This window comes from Arvicanthis niloticus, chromosome 23 (assembly GCF_011762505.2).
Source record: "Arvicanthis niloticus isolate mArvNil1 chromosome 23, mArvNil1.pat.X, whole genome shotgun sequence".
Classification (NCBI taxonomy): Eukaryota; Metazoa; Chordata; class Mammalia; order Rodentia; family Muridae; genus Arvicanthis; species Arvicanthis niloticus.
Window position 1 is genome coordinate 25434667 of NC_133430.1, and position 22718 is coordinate 25457384.

Below are 22718 nucleotides of genomic sequence, written 5' to 3' on the forward strand. Positions count from 1 at the left end.
TGGTGCCAGCCTTTGCCCCCTGCACTCTGCCTTGACAGAAACCATAACTTAAGGAAAGGCCAAGAGACTGACAAACAGTCTCGCACTCTCAAGCATTGAACAAATGTCAATATCTAGTTAACTCCAGTTATTTCACTTGGGGGGGGGGGGTAGGCAGGAAAAAAATGCAATAGCTTACACCACTGTTGGTTCTATTTGCTGCTATTGTAATGAAAGAATACTTAGCTGACATATTTCCTGACTCATTGGGAGAGCTCAAGTTTAAGTAGCCAACACTAATGCCCAAAAGCACACTATAGAACTAACTAGTCAAGTGAGGGCCCTCAAGCTACTAGATGCTACTGCCATTTCCATGGCAGAGATAAACTCTTACTACAACTAACACCACACTATCAGCCCTGACACATCTTGGTCAGATTCATAACTCTGTAGCCCCACAGACCATTGCTAGACTCATACTCTACAGTAGTTGGTGGAATATGGATCCCATACATATCTACCTACAACTGAAGCTTAAGTTATTTGGCATGTTCATCTTTTACATATTTATAAGGTAGGACTTACTCATCTTATCAGTCTGGTTAAAGGTCCCTAGATCATTTTCTGTTCACTGTATTTTGAACATGATCATTGGGAATGGCTCTGAAACCTTACATCTAATCCATATCTCTCCTCTGGCAGCTCCTTTCGTACATTGCTTCCACTTCTTGTTCTTATACATGGACTTGAAAAATAATGGATACTCTGTAAGCTGTTAAAGGTGTAAAATGGACAGAATTTCATAACTGGGTTGGAAGAACACAAGAACATGAGTCAAGAATGGTACCCAAGTCGTGGTTATGGAATTAAACAGGAGGGAAAGATTCAGAAAGCATCACCCTGTCAGTTTACAAACATACTGGAACATATGGCATCATTCCCTAAAGAACTGAAAGTGTGGCTGTAGAACACAGAGAAAGACAGACTAGAAGGATGGATTTGGGAGTCATCAACTGTAGGTGATCATTGGAATCAAGACTCTGTCTCATCCACCTGCATCTCCACCTCCGTGAAGGACACTCAAGAAGCTCAGCACCCACACTGAGGCTGAATCTCTTTCCTATGAAAAAGTATTTCTGGCTACCAGGAACCAATTACATCAGTCACTAAGAGCTGCCTCCTGATTTCCATCCAACTTACTTCAGCTACTTCATACGGCTCTCACCGTCTTCACTGGGCAGTCCCCCATCTGTCTCTCATCACACACTTACTAAGAGAGGAAGAGACATAGAGAAAGATGGAGACACAGGAAGAAACAGACAGCAACACAGACAAAATTGTGCTAATATTGGAGTAAACACTGGCTGCACCTCTCCATTACAAAAAAGATGAAGCCTCCTTCTCAATTAGATACCTAAGAGCTGATCTCTCTGTGAATCTTCAGCTACGTCTAATAGTCTGGTTTGCCCAAAATAGGTTCAGCTTAATAGAGACTCTACCCATTTTAGTCTTTGTTTTATCTTGCACGGGGTTTTCTTGAAAAGAATGTTGTTTCAATCTACATACAACACACTGTATATCAGAAAGAGAATTCTCTCCTCAAATCTAGTGTAGAAATATGATTGCCTCAATTTGAAAAGTATCCTATTGTATTTACAGACAACACAATTTTAAAAGTAGTAGTATATTTCTTTTAAGTGCATAACAGTGCTTTTGAAAACTTACTCAGTAAAGGTCCTCACAATGAGTTTTCACATGATAGATACCCTTGGGTTTCGCTTGTTTATTATCCATTTGCTTCATCATTCTGCTGGTACAGATCTTTCTCAGCTCAGCAAGTGTGCTACAGTGTTTGTATATAAGCACAGAGGTCTTTAAGAAACCTTTCTCCAAAGATCAAGATCCAGCAGTCAGCCTAAACCAATCCATCCTCGGGGAGACAGTGGGAGGTAAAAGGCTAAGCACTTGAACTAGAGGCTATGAGGGAAAAAAATAACGAAAAGGTTAAGCCTCTTGAATCAAAGACCTTGGTCTCTTATCAGCCGAGGCAGCTTGCTTTGATGATGCTACACAGAAAACGTCAAGCCCAGAGTTATTTTTTTACACTCTATTAAGACTCCTCACTTCCTTGCAAGATAAAACTAATGTACCAACTAATGATTGAGCTTCGTGCCTGCTACAAAACATGAGACTGTATTTATCATCAAGAATCAGATTCAGAATTATTACAATTAACGGCTAAAATGCTCTATGAACTTACTGTTGAATAAGTTAAAGATTGAATCCTTACAGTCGCCTGACAAAACAGATTCTGTTGTCACCTTCATTTGTACATGGGGAAACTGAGGCTAGATTTAATAACTTTACCAAGACCCCCAAGTATGATAAGTGACAGCATTCACAAGCTCCTTCAAAGGACAAATTAAATGTTTGAGGAGGCCAAAACCTGCTCAGTTGGTGACAAATATCTTCAGATGAGTAAAAGAATGAGTGAAAGGCCTAAAGAATAAAAATTACTATGTTAAGAGAAGAAAGAAGCCACTTCAGGACCCTCATCAGCATGAGGGTGCTATTCAAGGTAACCCTGAGATTTGTGAATAGGACTACAGACAACGTTCACAGCATTCTACTCCACACAGCAAGTTTCATGCCACACCTAAGGTGAAGAATCTAAACAGAACTTTTTCTCTCCCAGAGACAAACACTCTAGTCTCTGAGCAGCACTTAGCCTGTGGCCGTGAGCATGAGAAAGTAGAATGCAGACTCTCAGATGCATTGTTTTAAACTGGCTATTGTAATAAGCTGGGTTAAGTTGAATTGAGAGAATCACTCACTCATACAATAAGTATTCACTTTCTACCATGTGCCAGGACCTAAACTAGACACAGAGCACGCATAAGGGAAAAATTTCAAATTGCTTATGAAGAGCTAAAGACAGGATTAGGTTAGCACCTAAAAATAGAGTTGAGGAGATGGCTCGGAGGTCATTGGCAGATAATATGCTTGCTGGGTGATTATGAGAATCTGAGTTGGAATTCACGGATCCATGTAAAATCTGAGAGAGTGGTAGCACAGATCCGTGATGATCCCAAAGCTGGAGATGGGGTCTGGATACTGGAAACCTACCAGTCTAGCCAAATTCGTGATAGACCCTGTCTAAATAAATAAATAAATAAATAAATAAATAAATAAAGTGAGTCAGACTAGACAGATGACTCTGTGGTTAAGAGAGCTTGCTGCTCTTGTGGAGGACCAGAGTTTGTTTCTGATCACCCACAACCTGCTCACAACCGCCTATAACTCTAGCTCCAGGTAGAGTTAATCCACCACCCTTTTCCAGCCTCCACATTTGCCTTCACACACACACACACACACACACACACACACACACACGCAACTGTGCATGTACATGCACATGCATACACCACAAATTTTAAAACTCTATAGTTACATTTATTTCCTCGCATGTTTACAAGCATAGTTTTATTTCAGTTCGTTCATATGCGTGGGTGATTCTGAAACTTAACCAAACCTTTGACTCACTAGCTAGTAGAGGAAACAATAGAGAGAAAGAACAAAGAGATGAAGAGCGAATGCCTGGCAGGCTCTTTGAAAGAAATACCCAGATCCCTCTGAGAAGCAAGTTGAGAAATAACACCAGCAGCAGAACACCAGAGAATATGCATCTGGATAAAGCCAAGGGACAATTTCACCTCAGATGTTCAACACATCAGTTGCTTCCATCTCTGTCCTTTTCCCCCTCAAATTAGAAAGCTCTTGGGACCAGAAAAGCAAGATAAGTGCTCATAAATGACTTCCAGGGAACTTCAGTGTCCTCAGCACATCTGTAAAAGCAGTTCCTGCATATCTGATTAGCGTTGAACTTGCCTGACAAAACTCCAAACTCTACTCAATCTTAAAATACAAGAACTCTGAACTAGGCACAGGACTGTCTTTCATATTGTATTCTAGTTATGCTTCTATAAGCTTACTGCTCTTGCAGAAAAGCTGGTGGGTTCAGCTGCCAGCACCTACATGGCTGTTGATAACAGTCTACAACTCTAATTCCAGGGGTTCTATTGGCCCCTTCAGGCATTCACAGGCACTTCACACAATGGTAGACATATGTTCATACAGGCAAAATGCTTATGCACATAAAGAGTAAGTGTTTTATTTCTCTATAAAGTGTTATATTGGGCTCTCATAACGAGGAAAGATGGAAACAAAAACTAGGGTTGACAACAAAACTCTGCTTGGTATTAAAAGGATTTGTTTTTCTTTAATTACAGGTTTGGGTGTTTGTGTGTGTGTGTGTGTGTGTGTGTGTGTGTGTGTGTGTGTGTGTGTGTGTTGCTTTTCTTTACATCTTCTACTGCCTTTGTGTAAGGCATTTCTACCAGCTATTGACTGACTAAGGTCAGACATCTGACCTTTTCCAGCTGTTATGCACTTAACAGAAGTGACTCTTGTATGCATGCAATAGTTATTGTTGTTATTGTTCATTGTTTAATGACTTCTTTAAATGAAAAAAAAAATGTACCTATCTCACCTCAGGAAAAGTGGAGTTTATTAGAAAACAAATGAAACCCGACTTCCTTGAGGAGTCAAGATGGCCCGAGGAAGTCAATGTACTCTAAAGTAAATACCAATTATTCTTTTACAGATAGATATTGGCATGTTTATCAGCTTATAAGAAGTTATATAATAGCATTCAGTCTTTGAGTAATTTTCTTGTCACATCCTCGTACATTCTTATGGTGCAAGACTGGGCCACTAACCACTCCTGCAAAGGCAGTCTCTCTCCTCCACTTGAAAACCATTCATTCATGTTCACTTTAAAGAAAGCCATGACACCTTTTACTATGGGGCCCCAAATAGGTGACCCCGTGGCTTTAAGTCAATTTGGAAAAAAGTGTATAGCACATTGGAGAAGCAATGTTCTTTGAATTGAAAACATGTTTGACTGTCTAGAAATACAATATGCATCTTTTAATCTAAAAACATGCTCAATTAACTATCTAGAAATAAAAATCTTTATATACCACAGAGTACATTGGAACAGTTTGTATTACTCTCAAACTGTTATTATGGATATCATTTGCATAGTGATCTTTAAACAGGAAACACTTAGTGTTCTTTCAGGTCAACAGATACAACTACCTATACATTTTTCATTTTTCTCTTTTTCCCATATGTTTCAGAATCTCACTCCACAAAAGAAAAAAAAACAAGATGGAAAAAGATACATTGTTTTCAGAACATAGAACTTCATAAAAGTGAGTCCCCAAGAATTATAAACTCAAGATGTAGCCAGTATACTCTAAAAGTACCTTCAAAATTAAATTGAACCTTTCTTACATGTGAAAAAAGCCACAGCCTAAACACATCCAAGGAAAGAATGTTTTAATAGAGTGGAAGTTAATTGCATGGTTTAAAAAGCAAAAGCAAAAAAAAAAACAAAACCAAAAAAAAAAAATATCAGCCAAAGATTTGGAATGTAAGTCTATTGCTAGCCTTGCCCTAGGCCAAACATTGTGCCCTGGTTTATTTGGGTATATAATCTTCCCCATAAATTAATATTTGTCAATAATGTTTATATAGTAATCTCATCTGAGTCTCATTTAGTTAAGGTAGTTCTAACAAATATTTCTCTCTTCTTGTAATGAAAATTCTGCTTCCAGCTTATATAGTCACCTTGACTTGGATTCTCCCATTAGCAGAGCCTGGGAAAATAATGTAACGTAAGCCATTAATTTCAGGGATGAGCCGGGCGGTAGTGGCGTACGCCTTTAATCCCAGCACTTGGGAGGCAGAGACAGGCGGATTTCTGAGTTCAAGGCCAGCCTGGTCTACAGAATGAGTTCCAGGACAGCCAGGACTACACAGAGTAACCCTGTCTCGAAAAACCAAATAATAATAATAATAATTATTATTATTATTATTATTATTATTATTATTTCAGGGATGATTTCAGGAACAGAAATAAGAGACGGGAGATATGATATAATAATGGATAGGAAATGCTGCCCAGCAAAAAGCATTTCTCTAAACTCTACTAAGGACTTACAAGATTCAGGCAATTGGGTTTTTTAGAGTTGCCTCCCTGAAGGACAGGAACCTAAAGCTCTTATCCATGGATCTTGGCCCTTTACTATTTGGTGTCCTCAAGGGGTTCTCTCTATCTATGTATTGCTATCTTTATCTCTGTATTTCTCCTGTCCTTGGGCAGCTCAATGTGCCAGGGAGACATCCCTGACAGAAAGCAGGAACACATGGCTTATTATACTTGAGGCCAAGCATTCTTAGCCTGGTAGCTCAAGAGTAGCTTAGCTACTTGGAGCTACCTAGGACAGCAAGAGCTGAAAGTAAAAGTTGTCTAATGGGACCGCAGGGCCAGAGGTATTGGTCCTTGACTCTCAGTGTCTAAGTAGCCAACAGGCATGAAGATGAAGACATTTTTGTCTTGGTTCTCAAAATGCTGCATCTAACTTTTCATTTGGAACTTACCTTTTCCATCCTCAAAGTTGGTCCTGGAATTAGGAAGGTGTCCAGCTGACAGAAGCAAGTCCTATCAAAGAAGCTTAGCAACACCAAATGTGTGGACCTAATTAGGATAAAACAATTACTAAAACCACTTTCTCTTAGTGTTGGAAAAAAAAATTACAGGTTACAGCGTGAACGTAAGGCAAAGCATCAGGGAAACATGTGGGACCTGCAAGTGTGGGTAAGAGACAGCTTGATCATCAGTTAGAGAGCAGATGCATGATGAGAACACAAGGAAGGTTGGCCCTTCTTCCTTATATCCCTCCAGTCGATTTAATCTGTGCTTATTCCCATAGGCCTGAAAGGAAAGCAAATCAGACTTCTAATTACACCACTGTCATGTGACCTTGAGCAAGGTGTTTAATTCCCCTAAACCTCTAAGCCCTCATCAATAAGAGATAATAATTTCTAATTGCCAGGACTCTCATGAAAATTAAAAGAACAGAAGAGGTAATACCCTTCAAACAGGACCAGAAAAACTGAATGTCCTTGATAAATGGCTGGAAGGGCTGTTTTGACATTGAAAAGCACAAGCTATAAGACACCCAGGAAATGCTCGGCATGAAACTGAGAGCTTGCCCAAAATGTTGCAGTGGAAGGCAGCGATCCTTATTCTGAAATAAGATGTAAAAAGTGAACAAGCATGAAGGGTAGTTTTCTCTAGAAAATTCACGTTGAATGAGATGAACTATCTCCCTGGCAAAGCCATGTTTAAGGTTGAAGGTGAAATGCTGGAGTGCACATCTCTTGTCCTGCCATGTTAAGATCAGCTTTGACCTCCCCACACATCAGGACTCCATCCTATGCCATGAAAGCAAGAATCCTTTCTGTGCATGACACTATTAGACTGGCCTTCCCTGACACTGAATAACTTTGCTCCATTCCAAGCAAATACCTAATAAGGAAGATTATTGTTGTGAGAAGCAAAAGCCCCATTATATGAAATCACAGATGATGGAATCATAATGCAGTCTAGCCATTGTGAGGCATTTTTGTGTGTTGTACCCTCATCTTTTAAACCCAATATATTGGATTGACAAGGCTCTATGTCAATATTGCCCCTTTCCTACTGGCTCTGCACAGGAAGAGTGACTACTCCTTCCCAGTCAGCAATCATTTCAAATGATAGCCTCCTAACTTCTAAAAAGGTGTTTTAAATATATGTATTTTATTTCACATGACTGAGAAATTATGTGAGCTCATCAGAGGATTCTGATATCAATTCACTTCTCTGGTGGCATTCCAGGAGAATAAACATCTCAGACCTGTAAAATGGCCCCATTATGATGAACTATATAGAAACCCATCAATACTGTTATGTTTATCATAGCTGATCATACCTAGTCTCCTTTGCTTCTACAAGAGAAGTTAGGAAATGCTTTTAATCTTAGACAACTATATGGGGGTGGGGGAGATCAGCCCAGTTGAACTAGATGTAAACTATACAATAAAATTTGAACCCCATTTCTTAGTAGCCCACTAGCTCTCACATATGTCTGAATTATAAAATTCTTTCCCCTTCTTGAGGGTGGCTTGGTTAGGCATCAGTGTGTTGAGGCCTAAGCTCGAGTCCCTGTTCAGGGCCAAAAATGTTGAGAACCGCACTAGCCCAACGTTTGGGGGCCAAAAATGTTGGGGCCTAGGCTGGCCCATCTTAGGTGGCCTAAAATGTTGCGGCCCTCTCCACTCCGTGCTTGGCAGCCACTGTATCCTGGCCCAAGCTGCCAATCCGGTCCTCGGGTCGGGGTTCAGCAAGAGAGAAAGTGAGGACAGACTCGAAGAATGGAGACCAGACAGAGTGTGATTCAATCCTGTTTATTCTTCAGTCTCTCTTTCTAGTTCAAGTCCCAAGTCTTGAGTTCCTAGTTCCTAGTTGTACTCAATCTGTTCTCTTCCGAGTGTCTAATGTCTACTCCTACTCCTAGTGTCTGAATCTCTGTTACTCCAAATTGTTCTCTACTCTCTAAAGTGTCTGATTCTCTGTTCTCTCTTCTGTCTTCCTCTCGCCTTTATATGTCTCATTTCTAAGCCAAGCCTCTAAGTCACACCTTTAATCATGCCCTTAGGTCTTGTCTCTAAATCTGATCTCTAAGTCACACTCTTAAGTCACACACCTTTAATCTCACACACCTTTAATCTCACACACCCAAGGAAAGTCCTGGGTATCTAAAGCAAGATGTTATCAGAGTGTGCTCAGCTGTTTTAGGCTATTGTAATCCAAGTCTCATGTCAGGGTATATGGCTCAAGATAGCTGCAAAGCTGATAACCGCTTTCTGCTAAAAGTTGGCTCCCAACATCAGTGGAAGTGGAGGGCTATGGTCCCCGAAAGTTTGGATCCCTAGTGTTGGGAAATGTGAGAGCAGGGAGGCGGGATTAGGAGGATGGTGGGAGCACACCCTCATAAAAATTGGAAGAGGGGGTATGGGATAAGGGGTTTTGGGGGAGAATGGAAGAGGAGATAACAGTGAAAGGTAAATACATAAAATATCCAATTTTAAAAAAAAACATAATGGGGCTGGCAAAAAAAAGATAGTTTACTTATTTCAAATGATTTTCAAAAGTTTCCAGGAGATGCTTATTGGCTAAGATCTTATTTTAAGCTCTTCACAAAAGAATTTAAGTCTCTGTTTAATATTCTCAAGAGAGATGCAAATCCTAATTTCTCTCATCACTTAATTGACAAAAGAGGAGTAATTTTACAAAAAGTAGAAGAAGCTATCATTAATTGATATATTATGTAGATTGATTAATTATTGACTGTTTTATAATAGTCCTTTGATAAAAAAGATTACTAAAAAAGATTTATATTTCTCTAAAAAAATTCTTTTCCCTTCTACATCCAATCAGCATCTATGATGGTTTATATATGCTTAGATCAAGAAGTGGCACTATTAGAAGGTATGGCCCTGTTGGAATAGGTGTGGTCTTATTGGAGTAGGTGTGTTACTGTGGGTGTGGGCTTAGCTGCCTGAAAGCCAGTATTCTGCTAGAAGCCTTCAGATAAAGATGCAGAACTCTCAGCTCCTCCTGCACCATGCCTGCCTGGATGCTGCTGTGCTTCTACCTTGAAGATAGTAGACTGAACCTATGAACTTGTAAGATAGCCCCAATTAAATGTCATTATAAGAGTTGCCTTGGTCATGGTGTCTGTTCACAGCAGTAAAACCCTAACTAGACAGCATCTAAGGTAATTAACCCACTTAATTAACATTGCCTAGCTTCCCTTTCTTCCCCATGCCCACTTCCGTCAGAATTCTTTTACCATCTATCAGTACTGCTGTTGCCTCCTAATTGGTCCTCTCATCCATGAGACGTGATCTCAACCCAACTGTAGGCTGAAATGTTTCAAAACCTACTTTAATGAGGGTTCCTGAATGCTTTGATCCCCCTTCTAGCTCATCATCCAAAGGTAATGGAGAAAAGATTACCATAGGACAAGGGGATGTGGGACCATTTAAAAGTAGTTATTTGGGGTGATTCCAAGCTCCGTTTGTCAGGATACCAGCAGTTCATATCAGTAGTGTCAGGAGACCAACAATCCAGTTCAAAAGGCTCAGCAAACACAAATCAGCAACAGTGGCAGGATCCAGCAGAAACCTTCAGGCTTCAGCAGAATCTGCACAAGTCACTTGGAGCAAAGATGTGTAGCCAACGAAGAGTTGAATCCTATTTAAACTCTCTATAAATGTCACATGTCTTCCCATGGGTCTTGCCTCAGCAAAACCTCATTTGAGTCCGTATCACATGACACAACCAGAAACTTCCACTTCACCTGACCCTCCAAACTTTATTCCCCATGGTCACCAGAGCAGCCTTCTTAAAAATTCAACTTTTCTCTTACCCTTGTTTCCTTTAAAGGGATTTGCTTCATTTCTTAAAGGACAAAGACTAAATATAATCTGACAAACAATACTCTGATCTCACCTGTGATGCTTTACACGATCTTCCCGGAAGAGCAAGACGATGTGTTGCTTAGAATTCATATCCTCCTCTAACCTGAACTGAATCCCCTCCCAAATCCCATCGCTTATCTGCAGTTCACTCATCCCTCCTCAATCCATAGGCATCTTTGAGCAAAAACATTGAGGCCATTTTCCCCGTGGCTAGCATTCCATTTGGCATGAGGCTACCCTGAAGGACAAGTACTGTTAATTGAGAAGAATCACTGAGTGAGTGAAAAATAAATAAGTAAATCAAACACAGTGTTGTGGCGCCAGAACAAAATGTTAACCAAAACCTTTTTTTTTCCTCTTTATTACTTGCACTCATTATTAAAACTCTATTAACTGGCTCATTACCATAATCCCAGCTTCCAGTTTGTAGAATCAGACATGCGAGTTCAAACTCTGCCTCCTTTCCCTTGCTAATTCTAGAGCTCTGGATAATTTACAAAAGTCTATGTGCCAGGGATCCTTCATCTACAAAAAAAAAAAAAAAAAAGTGACGATGGTGACAGTCTCTCCCTCACGGGGTCATGATGAAGTTAAATAAATTCATCAGTGGCGATGCCCACATGGAGCATATAAGTAGCACTTGGGAATCTTGGGAGTAAGTAATAGTATGTTAAAAGGGATTTTTTTTTTTTTTTGAGTGTACTCAAAACTGGCAACAAAAGTCCAAAGCTGTGGACGAAGCAGCTGTACAAACCCCACATTTTTTTTAAACAGATCTGCCAACACCTGGAGCACAGGAACTCCCTCAGAGATCATAAGCCTAACTCACATTCCTCTACTTTCCACCGCCATAAATCTCTCTTCCTTCACAGTCCATAAATGATAGTGCTTGAGGGGGGTTTGCTGAGAGGGTCCAGAGTCACTGTGATGGTCTTACCTTTGCCATGGTTTCCAGAGTCTTTGATAGGATGTCAGGACCCCACACCCAAGGAAATAAACAAAAGGCTTCTGGAGAATACCTAGGTGGTACAGGATGACCACCAGGTACAGACATTCCCTGACAAGTGGCAGAGTCACAGATCAGGCTCTCTGCAGTTGTCATACATAGTTACTGGAGAAGTTTGATCTAGACCTTTAGTGAGAGGTGATATTCAGAAAGTGATTAGTGCCCACTTAATTCCGTAAGATTTTCCAGAGATGCCCATCCCATCAAGGTGAAAAGGGCTGCGTGACAGGATGCCTGAGAGGAAAAGGATGGAAACCACCTCATCCAATCACCCTGCAGCAAAAAATCTCAGCATCTCCCGCCTATGAAATAGCACAGAGAGAAGGCAGATACCTTGGAACCACCAAGTGAGAAGCTACTTTCCTATACGGGAGATTAAAACATGGCCCAATCTCAGGGCATCGAGAAGGAGGGTTGCCCTCCCTGGACAAACGTACAGATGGAGAGGAGGACTGTCTGGTCTCTCTCACTTCACTAACCATGAAAGTCGCTGAAGCAGAGCAGAACCACACTAAGCCTTCCTAGCCTGACATCCAGACTGTTATCATGAGATAACCCAAAGCCACCAGACTCTGAAAGCGCTCCAGGTCAGGCAAAGTTAAGCCTTCAAAAAGGCACTTCCAGCCCATACTCAAACAAGTTACCTACCAGGGTGAGGAAAGTGAAGAGCAGATTTGAGAGCTCTAGCTCCCAGACAATAGATAAGGCGTGCCAGGGGAAGGTGGTGAGGGTGCGGCAAATAAAAGATCTGAGTCACATTTAAAGACCCAAATCGAAGTGGAGCTCTATTTTAATATTTATAAACATCTAGGAAACTAAAGAGACTGTCTTTGGGGATTTATGGGACTTTTGTCACTGCGTGGTTGCAGGTTTATAGAGAAAAAAAAAAAAAAAAACATTTCATGTTTATGCCCCCAAAGAATAATTACAATGAGAACATCAGCATCCTTGAGAAAACGGCTCGGTAACAACAGAAAAAGCCAGGATACCCAAGCCCAGGGCTACACATAGGACCAAAGAGGACAAATGGAGTCTTGAATATGTCTAGCCTTAGAGTTCTATGTGGAACAAATTAGGGAAGATCAAGGTGGGAAAGGCAGGGAAATTATCAACAATAGAGCTGCAGGTCCCACTACTTCTAATTAGCAATAGTAAGGGACAAAATAGGTTGAGTGAGTTTAAAGGCAGTGTTGACGCACATCCCTGGAGTCGCTGGAGGTCTGCTGGGTTTTAGCTTTAATGGAGATAATGTATCTTTGAAAATTATTATTGCCTCCCGGCTTCTTCTGGCTTCTCTGGTTACCCGGTTACTATGAAGTAAAAAGCTAAGCCTCATTTTCCTTCCCATTGTTTGACCTGTGGTAAGAAGGTTGGGGGGGGGGGGGGTGTTATCCCTGCATTGACACCAGAAGTCCAAGGCAAACTGGTAGTTATGGTTATGAACATGCTCTGTAATTTCTAAAGGGTGAGCAGGATTCATCTACTTTATGCTAAGCGGCCGTGCAACTTCCACAGGCATGATAAGGCTTTCAGGGTAAAGTAAAAATAGGGTGCGAATGTTAAACAGAACACAGACTAGAATGTTGTCCCCACCCCTTTCCCCCTTAGTATGCAACAGCAGCTTCTCTCCAAGGGAAAGCATCAACTCTGGGTGTTTTTGAAGTGGTCCTACACAGTAGCACAAGCTCCTGGGACAAGCCACACAGGTTCCCGAGAGATCTTTCCAGCCTGTCCTGAAGGACGTATGAGAATTCATACAACTCCTAAGAATCTGGACATGGTCCAAATAAAGCCTTACACTAGGGCAAGTCTTCTCTATCCTCTGGTGCCCAAAGTCTGCAAAGCAGCCACCGGGCTTGCCGCCTCCGGATGGAATACCATCAGGATGAGTGTGCAGCTGCCACAGGATGCCCTCGGGGACAATGGCCTTACAACAACAAAAGAGGAGGCACTTGCTTTTTAAGTGAGTTGATTCCGGGAAATGCCAGTGTTCTACCATCTGCGATGCCCTAGGGTAAGTTGTGATGTCAGCCAAGATGAATCCAGTTACAAGGCAGTTACTTGCACACCCAGAAGGGACAATCAGCCCCAGGTGGTCACTTGTCACCTCTGTCCTCAAAATGTACTCTGAAGAATAAGACAGGAGTCAGGTTCTCAAATACTCTTCTTGCTCATAGATCGTCCTCAGAACCCCCCCAAACACACAAGTTTCGGGACTTTTACGTAACCTCCAACTAAGAAATAATTTAGAAAATACAAATATTTAAAGAAGCCCCCACCCCAAAAATCACTCTTACTACATTACCGGGACCAACTGGTAGGTTGGCTGCCTGACTTTTATATTATTTTAAGTATAAGTAAATACCTCTGCACATAACACAATAAAAGTAAAGCATAAGTTAGGAAATCAAGTTCATATTGAACAGGTTGGGAATCAGCTACTTAGGTGTAAACCTAATTCCATCTCTCACTGGAAAGAGCTAGGCTCTAACAGGTAAATGGTACAGTAAAAAAAAAACCTCAGAAAGTTGTTTAAGAAACAGATTAAGGGGCCAGAAAGAGGACTCAGCAATTGAGACTACATACTCTTCCTACGGAGAGCCGGAACATAGTTCCCAGCATGTCTCTCCACCTTCAGGAGCTTCAACGTGTCCTGGTTTCCATGGGCACTTGCACTCATGTGCACAGACCCACACACTGACATACCCACACATACACAATCAACAATAAAGTAAGTCTTTTTAAGTCTTTTTAAATTGTTGTGTAAATAATATAAGCAAAGGTCATATTGAGGGACCTAGCACATACAGAGTGAATACCTGTCTTGTGTAAGTATTATTGGATACATTTTGCTTTTTTTTATACAATACCTCACACACATTGGTGAGGGTGTGTGTGTCCAACCCAGAAGCATCAAACCTAGAAGGCTGTCTGCATTGATACCACTCTCAAAAGAATGTAATGACATTGCCAGTGTCTTCCTGCAAGAGGCTGATGCAACAACATGGCAGAGGCCAGCTTGAATACCTGAAGGGCCAGGGGAAGGTTGTCAAGGTCTCAGCCATGCCAGCCTCACAGCTGTCTGCAATTACCACAAACAGATGTTGGCAGCTCAGCTCATTAGGAATGCAATCCAATCACCTTGGCAGTCTTATCCTCTTTCTGGAAACTCTGGAGACAAACGTCCCAGTCTCCAGTTCCAGCAGCCATATCAATGAGGGTTATTTTCCAAGCAAAGGCTCCGTGTGGCAAATCTCCACAGGGATTCAAGCAGCGATTCTCAACCAGGGTTGACTGAACTCCCCCATAAGATGTTTGGCAAAGACTAGAGATGTGTTCGAGTGTCACACCCTGAAGGAAGAAGAGGCTTCTACTGATGTGAGGCAGATAGCCCTCAGATGGTGCTAAATATCCTATAAGGCACAGGATGGCATCCCCACCAAAACAATAAAACACCACTTACCCTGAATTCCCACGTAAGTTAAATACAGATTTGGGTTAGGGGGAATTGGGTTGGGGATGAGAAGTGCTGGGAATCTGAAGTCCAGATCACGGACATGAGCAGATGGTTTGTATCCTGGAAGAAGTACATTGATGGGCCCTTTCCCCAGACTGGGTGCAGAGGGAAAGGCAGTTAGAGGATGCACACTTCCTAAATAAGGGCTGCTACAGGAATTGCCCAACTCTATAGCACAGAGAAAACAATGAGCCCTGTGGGAAACTCTAAGTCCGAAAATCGAATGCTTAGCTGCAGGGAATACAGAGTTCATCCAGCCTTCCTCCGCCACCCTTTCCATTCCTCCTTCTCATCTCCCATCAGGCTTCTCTTTCCTCCTTCCCTTATCACATTTCAGGAGTCTCCATCATTGCTTTAGTTCACAGTTCTTTCCCAGTGGCCCAGCCCAGTGTCTTCCACACAAGATAGGAGGCAAGCACCAGTTGAATAAACGGCTGATGAAATAAGAGAATCCAGCACAGGTGCAAACAAGGCAATGCAGAAACTTGTGTGTGTCTCTGCTTGTTCATTTGTTTAGCTCTCATTGTGTCCAAAGAGTCTAGTTTTTAATGAGAACCTACACTATGCCAAGGCACTTTTAAATCTGACCATGTATCTTTAAGATGGGAGCTATTAGCCTTGTTCGTGAATGAGAAAAGTAAGGCTGGTGACGATCGTTAAAGTTTTCAATATTGCTGTGCTGCTTAAAGGGGAGAGGTGGAAAGACAGCCCAGGTCTAACTTGAGAATCCTCTGCTTTTGTCATTGAGTATACTCTACCCACATCTAGAAAATGCATGCACGTCTGTCGACAGAGCTCACAAGGAGCTGAAGATATGCGTAATTAGAGTCAATGGAACATAATCCCACTGCAACGTGCAAGCATATGTTTGGAAATGTTTTCACAACTGCAAAAATGATGAGAGAACTCAAGGCAAAAGGTGGAAAGGGGTGAGGTTTCTCAGAAAAGTATATATGCTGGGGCTAGTTTAAGTCATGGGCATTGAAGTGAATTTGATGGAATTTGAACCACAGCTTCCCCCCAGAAGAATTGGTCAATGCTATTGGCATCCTTGAATCTAGGTATGGCATCGTCAGTTCAACACATACAGCTAGCTACCATGCTCTACCCACATCTAGCAAAGGCGTGACAGCGTTAGTTAAATTTACACATGATTCAAAAGCCTAGCTTGTGACACCCATCCTGATTTCTGAGCTGTTCAGGTATAGAAATATAGGCCTGTTAAGACCATGAAACATTGCACTTAAGCTTGTGTGAAGGTCAATTTTCTTACCTATGGAGTAAGGATGAGGATGTTCAAGTCACATGGTTATTATAGGCAATTCGACCTGAAACACTTGTAGGATCCAGGAGAGGAATACTGACAGAAGCCTGCTTGCTGCACACATGAATATCTACAAGACACAAACCAAGTCAATAAAGAATGAAAAGGTTAGCCTCTTATCTGGACAAATACATCTTTATACCAAGCCCAGGCTTGGTTTATAGATCCCCAGCTCCTCGGAGTGGTATACTAGCACATGACAGCACAGGCTAAGCTGACTCTGCTCCTAACTGCTTCTCCTTCTACCACCACCTTTGTTTTGAATTCTTTGAGACTTCACACAACTACAGATGGCCAACTTGGTCCAAGCTCTGCCACGCATGCCTCCTCCCTACAAACAATATTCTTCAGTCACTTCTTGGGTCTATGGATACATAGTCTTAACTATAGTCAAGAAACTCAGGCAAGCCACAAACAAGAGTCTTTGGACAAAGAATTCCAGTGTCCCTGTAACCTGGTATGGGTATAGGCTTCAGATCTATATATCCTCAAGGCCTCTAAACTCATGGGCTTGCATTGTAAAGGTAAAGGAAAGTCATAAATAAAGTTTCCTGGTTCCCAAAGTGGACAGGCTCTGATGACACTAAGGGAATATGGCCTTTCAACAACCAATGTCTCGTAGAAGCTAAACAGCTCCTGTGGATGTATCAGCAAGTGCATAATAGCACCTGTGGTATGATAGAAAGATGAAAGATTATGGGAACACAAAAAAGGAAAGGGCCTCTCATCCAAGATCCTGGATCTGACTTAACCTCTTTTGCTCATTAAATCAAGAGTTTCAAAGTGGGGGGTCGGAGGGGGGCTCAGAGATGCATCTGGAGAAATGGCTCCTTAGTTGAGAGCACATATTGCTCTTGCAGAAGACCCAAGTTTGGCTCTCAGCACCACACATAGCCTGGCTCACAACTGCCTGTATCTCCAACTGGAAGAGATCTGACAGCTTCTTCTACCCTGAACAGATAATGCACTTACATACACACATGTAAGCACACAAGCGTACAAGCACATACAACACACACAGTTTGTTTGTTTGTTTGTTTGTTTGAGACAGAGTTTCTCTATGTATCCCTAACTGTCCTGGAACTCACTCTGTAGACAAGGCTGGCCTGAAACTCAGGGATCTGCCTGCCTGGACCTCCTAAGTACTGGAATTAAAGATATGAGAGACCACTGCCTTGTCTAGCTCAGGGAGTGCAGCATCTGGCTTGGTCATTGAATTCCACACACAACTTTTTTTTTAATAAAATAGGTTCACCATAGGGCTGAAGAAAGGACTCAATGGGTATGTGTACTTACTGTACAAACACAAAGACCCAAATTCAATCCTAAAACACACGTCCAGAAAACCTTGTTTGACCTCACATTATACATTCCTGTAATCTCATCGAGTGAGGGATGAAGACAGTAGACCCACTAGATTTTGCTGTCTAGCCAGCCTAGCTGAAACAGTCAGTGAGTCCCAGGTTCAGTGAGGGATCTGTCCCAAAGCAATAGGGCGAAGAGTGACTGGGTGGGACACCTGCCATCTTCCTCTGGCATTTACATACATGCAGGATCATGAACATCAGCACATACACATATGCATACACCATACACTTTTTTAATATTTAAAGAAAAAAGTTTCAACATAGCCAATTGGAAACTTCCCCACACAGAAATTAAATCCCCTTCATAAAATAACACAAACAAAAGTAGCATTGAGGCCAGTGAACCATGCTCAGGCCAAAAATATATGTCATAATTCCTTTATGTGACCTATCTATAGCAAAATTATTTTGATTTTTTTATATCTTATTCATAGTGTGTCTTAATTATATTTCCTCCTCAAATCTAAACCTGCCCAGTACCCTTAGAAAGCATTCTCAAATTTCACTTAAAAAAAAAACTTTCAATAAGGAAATGAATAGACCATAATATTTTTCCTCTACTTCCTCATTCCTATACATCACTTCCGTTTACACCGTGTAATTCCAGAAGTCCCAGAATTGCTTATACAGCTGTTAGTGAGGTGCGGGGATGGATTCTCTTCCTGTCACCAGCCCTGGCACCCTTTAAGTGCAGCAAGGTGGTCCTTTCTCCTAACTAACAAACTTGCTAATTTGGCTTCCCCAAGCCTTCCTAAAACTCTTCTTGGTGACATTAAAAATCTCAGGTGTACCCGAGTAGAGAGACCACTGACATACTGAGGCAGATTCATTAGGCTGCACAGCCTTCCATGTTGAGCTGAGTCCCCTACTACGGGCAGCGCACCTACATAACAGACTGGAGGATACATGCTCTCTCTGTGTGTGTTTTTATTTCATTAGAAGAATTGGAGCTATGTCTGAAAAGTAAATTTTGTTCAGATTGGGGAGGCCCTGGATACCAGGCCAGAGCATCTCTTTCACATGGGAGGCCCTACTGACTTGTGAGCATGAAACCTGCAAGTGAGGATGAACCTTGACAAGGGCTACAAGAGCAACCCAAGGACTCAACTCCAGCGAACAGTGCCCAATATGAGTAAACAGCAGAGACCTCAACCATGACTTTGATAGGAAAAGAAAAGCAAACAATGGTCAGGAATTTCAGAGGATGAATAATTGTGGGTCTTGAAGAACTACAAGGATAAAAGAGTGATTGAAACTCCATTTTTCTTGGGGAGCTAAGTAAGGACAAAAAAAGTACTCTGGACAGAAAGAGGGACATTTTGAGAGAATCTGGTTTTCAAGGAAGGGGGTAAAGTCAGCTGGCTTGAAGCGTAAGATCACAGACTGAGTGTGCCAGCCTCTCAGCCCTTCCATGCCTCTGCCAGCCTCAAGAGTCCTCCAGAAATCATCCCCACTGGCACCACCACTGAATCCCTGGAAGCAGAGAGACCGTTCTTTTAATTACATAATCTCTAAATAGACATTATTCTTCAGTCTGTCAGTAAAGCCAACCATTAGTGTATTGCCACAAAAACTACTCTTTTATGATAGTCCTAAAGCTTAAACTAGGTTTTAGGGCCCACACTAATAAAATGTATGCATAATATTTGCTTATCTCCCACCCTGCCCCTGTAGCAGCACCTGAAAACTCTGGGTAGTAAGACAGTATTATTTCTGAACTTTTAAAACCAGAACCAGAAACTAGAGAACTCTAATACAACAGTGCCATCTAGTGAGGGACCTCTTTCTAAAAACTTTAAAAAATAGTAAATCAAAATTTTAAAAAAAAAAAAAAAAAAAAAAAAAAAAAGAAGCATGAACGTATCTGTTTCCCAATCTAAAATGCACACAAACAGGAAACAGGACCAGTGACCAATACAAACCATCAGACTTCAGAGAGAGTAACCCCTGCCATGTTACACTATCAAGTTGTCAAGTTTGGGAGGAAATCTTTGTGTACTTCATATAAATAAGAGAAATTACTGGGAGTCCACGGTTTCTCTATAGTCAAACGTTAGATAGCAGAAACCTAACACTGATTAATGATAGGATGGCCTATAGATTCTAATCTCCTGGTGCTCAGCTCAATATCTTCTCTGTGACCCTGCATTGATGGAGCTTCGGATCAATCTGAGAGACCTCATGCCTTGTTCAAGCCTGTGCATAGTGCCTGGGTGACATCAGACAGTGCCCACTCAGGGGAAGAACCATCTGAAGGAAGCATCTTAGAGAAAGCCTGTGTGGCTTTCAACATGTGGTTGAGTTCAACAAACATTAGTTTTTGCCTACTGTACTCTTTGCCTTCATCTACATATTTCCCAAAGAAAAAGGAAACACAAGATTTCTTTGAAAACCAGGCATTTGCATCCTTCACTCAACAAATGTTCAGTCCTACTGTGTGCGAAGTACCGTTTTAGGTACGTGAGCAAAGTTTCTCCCTGAAACAAATGTAATAGGAAGAGCTCTTAGTAGGAATGTAACACTGGATCATGGCATGATGATGGTCTGTTTTAGCTATGGCGGAATGGATCTCCTCTCAGAACGAACTTAGATTTCATGAAGAGAAGAGGGGGAACAAATGCCTTACATTAAGGAACATTCCCAGTACCTGCCCAGCTGTTGCCAAATAGAGTCACCTCAGAAAGGTACGGAATTGTTTGAAGAAGCGATGTTTGCCCACTAAAACCAGCATCCTGTCCCCTTGAACACATCCCCGGGCCAGTATTCTATTCCTTCGACCATACCCCTATGCCAGCATTCTATTCCCTCCCCAGGACAGCATCTTATCCCCCTGGGCCAACCCCACCACAATCATCTGACCCTAGCAACCTTACCACCTCCATTCAAGGAACCAGACTGATAAATGGAAGGCACAAAGCTAAACCAGTCCACAAGCTCTGCCCCTCCTTCCCAGGCCCATTTCCCACTGAAACCTTGAAACCTTTCCTCTGGATGGACCCGTTCTGGATAAGATGGCAGTATTGTCCATGACCCACTCTGGATGCTTTAGGGTTTGCTGCTCATCAAGTGGGCCCGTTCTCCTTGCACTTCATCTCTGAACGTCCCATGAACCAAATTTCAGCTGCCTGCCAAGATCTGTCAGCCTATTTGTGTTTCCAAAATCCAATATTACACTATCAAAAAAAAAAATTTTTTTTTGCTCAAAATTTTTTATCTCAGGTTCTATAATCCCACACGCTGGCTGAATGGTATAAGTTAAGCAGATTTATTTTTTGAAGCGTTTCCCAGAGTCCTCAATATTCCAATAGGAGTATAAAATTGTGATATAGTGCCTGCCATATTTCACAAAATTATTTGACCGTAGAAATTCTGCTCTGTAGTTTTCATGGTAATTCACTTTACGAAAAGTCTAATTTTAGATCTATCTGCGCCTGCTTCTGCTTCAGACCTTCCCAGAACCTTATGTCTGATGAAGGTTATTCTTGCGCATCAAAGCCCTGCCCCACTTTGATAACATAGCCAAGTGACTAATCTCACCCTATCTCTCAATACTCCACTTTGCAAATAACTATACTACAACTTCTAGAACACTCTGTCACTCTTCATTTATTTACTGTTTTTCTCTTTTACCTTTTTCACATGTTCACTAGACCAAGAATCTTGGTTTTGTTTTACATACAGGGTTCCACAGCAAATCCTTGGGGCTTACCCGGGATGCACGTAATGTTTAATGCAAGAAATGAAGAAGATGGGAAGGAAAATGAGGGGAGGGACCTTGATTAGAAAAGGTGAGGGAGAGGACTCAGTCCAGAGAGTGCTTGGCTCACAAGCATGGGGACCTTAGTTTGATCCCCAACACCCACAATGAAAAAGCCATGCATGGTGGCCTGCCTACAGGTAGAGACTGGAGAACCTCTAGGATTTGTTGACTAGGTCAGTAATTCACATTAAACTAATTCTATTGAATACCTAGATATTTTTTTAAATGCCAAAAAGTGTCAAATACATTATAAACATAATTTGTAGCTGCTCAATAACTCTAACCACTGAGGAGATGAACGTTGTGAAATAAGAAAACCAAAACCAGACCTAACTTGGAATTCAAAAAAAAAAAAAAAAAAAAACAATATTTTTTAAAAGGGGAGACGCTGTAGGCACCCACTTTGTCAAGTCACACTAGCAGCAGGCTGTGGCTATCTGGTTATCTGAATGCAAGTCACTTTTGTAATTATTTCTATTGTTAATACATTCCATCCAGTTTGGATAAGGCTATCAACGTGTTAATATGAATTTAGATTTTGAAAGAGAGAACTAGCCGAGAGTCACAGTCGGGTATCTGGATTTCTCCCAATTACTGCCCCCAATTATATCCACACCTATGGCTGACATGTTTAATCTCTTTCTTCAGGCCTTACCGACAGTTCGAGAAGAGGAAGAATGCTAGCTACCGCACTGCTCAGCAGAGTGTGGGTCCAATTTAAATAATTAGAAGCCCATTTCATTCCTTCTCTCTCTGTTGTTAAATGCACTTGAAAGGAAACTGCATGCCTGGGCTTGATGCCTTTAACTTGTCCAAGGATGACTTATTGACCTTCTTTAAGCCTTTTTTTCCTTACCACCTCCTCTCTCTCGCTGTCCTCTCTGACACAGAGGATAATTTAAAGCCAGTGCATGATAATCAATAAGCCAGGGTCATCTCTATTGCCTGACTTAAAGGTCTTTGATTGAGTAAATCATTAATTTCTGCTGTCTGTTTTAGCCTTCCCGTTAACCATGTGACCTGGCTGAACCTCTTATTCTTTAAGTAGAGGGAGGACAGGGGCCCCACAACTGCTTCAGCTGCTGAAGTGACCTGAGGCTTGGACACTGTCTCCAGTTTCTCAACAAAAGTAACTTCACCCGTCTCTTCAAGCAGTTAGAAGTCACTTTCCATTTGGCAACAGCTTAAGGCCATAATTTCATTGCTTGACATGGAAATGTTCCCATGTGTCTTTTTCATTGATTACACACCCACACATGCCAGACTTCGCAGGGTGCAAGTGAGTCAGCTCAACTCACGTGCCACTGCTCTGGTTTTATTTCGAGCAC

The 22718-nt window shown here is 41.6% G+C and overlaps 1 long non-coding RNA gene across 1 annotated transcript in view; it reads right to left on the reverse strand.

Moving 5' to 3' along the window:
• The window catches only part of LOC143436636 (uncharacterized), a 66261-nt gene that overhangs the window by 17405 nt on the left and 26138 nt on the right, over nt 1–22718 (reverse strand). Inside the window, exon 2 of the long non-coding RNA XR_013106520.1 lies at nt 16213–16333. This is a non-coding gene — a long non-coding RNA (uncharacterized LOC143436636). The remainder of the gene's footprint in view (nt 1–16212; nt 16334–22718) is intronic.